Source organism: Alligator sinensis, unplaced genomic scaffold (genome assembly GCF_000455745.1).
Source record: "Alligator sinensis unplaced genomic scaffold, ASM45574v1 scaffold5_1, whole genome shotgun sequence".
Taxonomy (NCBI): domain Eukaryota; kingdom Metazoa; phylum Chordata; order Crocodylia; family Alligatoridae; genus Alligator; species Alligator sinensis.
Window position 1 is genome coordinate 678584 of NW_005842213.1, and position 2883 is coordinate 681466.

Consider the following 2883-nt stretch of genomic DNA (forward strand, 5'->3'; position numbering starts at 1 on the left):
GGATTTTCTCTATTCCATAACCCACTAGAGACACTCTGGAGTAATTTGGCTTTACTTTAAAGCAAAAATGGAGCAGATACAAGCGTACAGCCTGTCACCAGTGTCAGTCATAATGCTGCAGGCTAAAGCGAAGAGTAAGTGGGCACATCTCCACAAGACACTTACTGTGCAGTAATTTGCTCTAGTCTTGAGTAAATTTACTACCTGTAAATACAAGTAGAAAATTTACTTGGGAGTAATAACAGCCAGGCAGCAGGAGACGGGAGATTACTCCTTGCCTGTCAGGAGCTCCCTGCTGCTAGGGAGAGCTTTGCCACTGGATCACAATTGTGAAACAGGGGTTGGGAGCTCCCCACTGCCAGGGCAGGAGGACATTGTCCCCTCCTGGGTTCCAGTGGCAGAGCCCACCCTGGCAAGAGGCAGCTCCCAGAGGCACAGGAGACACCTGTCTCCTGGCCCTGTGCTCCCTGCCAGCCTCTGGGCTAGCAGAGTTCCCCCTGGCTGCTGCAGGGGGCCAGTGCAGAACTGGCAGGGGGCAGGAGCAGACTGCTGCTATGAGAAACAAATCTGCTTCCACTTCCCCGCACATGTAGACACCTGCCTGGGGTCAGTTTACTCTAGAACAGAGGTTCTCAAACTGTGGTATGCAGACCACCACTGGTCCATGAGCTCCATTCAGGTGGTCCTCAGAAAGGTTGCAGAACAATCAAGAATATCTGTACTTGTCAGGTAAGACTACTGATATTAAAATATGAGTTGTGTGCTTTGATTTGTAGAACAAAAAAAAAATTTATTAAGTGGTCCACCAAGACCCTCAGCAATTTTCAAGTGGTCTGTGGAAAAAAAAGTTTGAGAACCACTGCTCTAAAGGAAATTACTCAAAAGTAAACCCACCCCAGAGCATTTGCATGTATAGATGCACTCAGTGAAGAGTAACCATCATCAGTATAACTGGATATATATCTGTTCCCCAATCAGTTTCATTCTGTGATAACCATTTGTTCAGTACAAAGCAGATTCTTCTGCCATCCACACTTAAATGTACTGCCATTGAAGACTATGCAGCAACAGTATCTTAAACATGAAGTAGCCACTGGGTGCATCTACATGTACACTTGACTAATTAGCTCCACAGTAAAGTGTCACCATCTACACATGTGCCAGTATTAGGGTGCAGTAAATTAATTCACTCTGCCATAAGACAGTATCATCAGGGACAATACTATTTTATGGCAGAGTCATTTACTGTGCAGAAACACAGAGGTGGACAGTGACTGGGAATGTGGCACATTTGAGCCGAGGCAGAGCAGCCCCAGACTGGCAATATGCTTGGGAGGTCAGCCCACAGCTCCACAGTTTTGGCCCCAACGAGCCCCTCCACTGCCTGACACTGCTACCCAGAGTCCAGGGCTGACCCCCCAAGCACATAAGGATGCTGTAATTGGGAGCAGCTGACTCCAGTGTGAACTGCACTGGAGTTTACCAAGCTACATTAATAGCTCCTGTAGATGCACCCACAGTAAAGCAGGCCTACTTTGCATGAGTGTCAATGACAACACAGTCCAAAGGTACTGGACACAACAACCCCTGATACAAGGAACTCTATGTGTCACCAAAGTGGAGGGGAAGGAAAGGAAGGGGAGGAGAGGAGAAAGAAATCAATGCTCTTGTACTTCCAGGTAGGACATGGATTACAATTGTTTAACTAACGCTATATATTCAACAGCATCTGAATGCCTAGATTGTAGGTAGCTTATTTGAATGTCTAAACAAGGCTAAAGTATATTTATCTAAAATATTTAACCAGTTTGAGCTGTCACGTAAATAAGATACCATTGGTCGTTTCCGTTCACATATATATTTACTTTCATTATGGGTATTGGCACAGAGTAAAATAATGTTCCCTGGGCAGGAAGTCCAGTTTTTAATTTTCTTTATTCCATTCTACAGGTCTTCTGAACCATGAAGATATATATCTAGAGTGTTTAAATTGTTCACCACTAACTCTGAAGATGTACCTTCATCAAACATCCTGGATGTTTCGATAAGGATGGTATACTATGGCTTAGCAAAAAACCGAATATGTTGACCTTATGACTAACCCTACAACATTTACCCAATAGTCAAACTCAGCATGAAAATCCATTAGAATAAAGTTTCAAGATGTAATTTTTGGTTAATTTTGTCATAATAAAATACTTCATTAAATGCCTTCATTGGGAACCGGTGTTTTACATGTTACACAAAAATGTTCTTATAAAAGGGTGGTAATAATGGCACTTTATGGACTATAAATGGTGTACTTCAGTAATATCCAGAGCAAGTGTTACAATGAGAAAGCATTCTGATTAGAGAAAAGGGGTTTCAGTTAGTAATTGCAGGCCGGCATTTGAAGAAGTGACTTACAGTTAGGTACCCAACTCCCCCTATCTTAAGGTCCTTTGAATATCTTAGATTAATAAACTACATGCTATTACTATTCCCAGCAGTTAGGCAGAAGGGCTACAGATTGAACCACCAGAGGCCACCAGTTTGAATCCCACTAGATGTACTGAAGGCACTTAAAACTTACTCTCTTCTCAAAGAAATGTGTTCTTTTTCCACCTCCTTATTTTCTCCCTGCCATCCTAAATGATATGCATGACTTTGTGATTTCACCTTTGCCTGCACACTCTCCCCAACATACACACTACTACCAGTCCCTCAGCTGTCCTCCATCTACTCTCTCACCCATTCATAAGTCCTTCTGTTTCATCCTATTCAATGCATTATGACAGGAATGTTTATGTGCACAAGGGGCAGACTGCCAGGTCCATTCTTGCAAGGTACCAGGAGATTAAAAAATGAGAAAAATCAAGTTTTGATATGCCCCCAAAGCAGGAA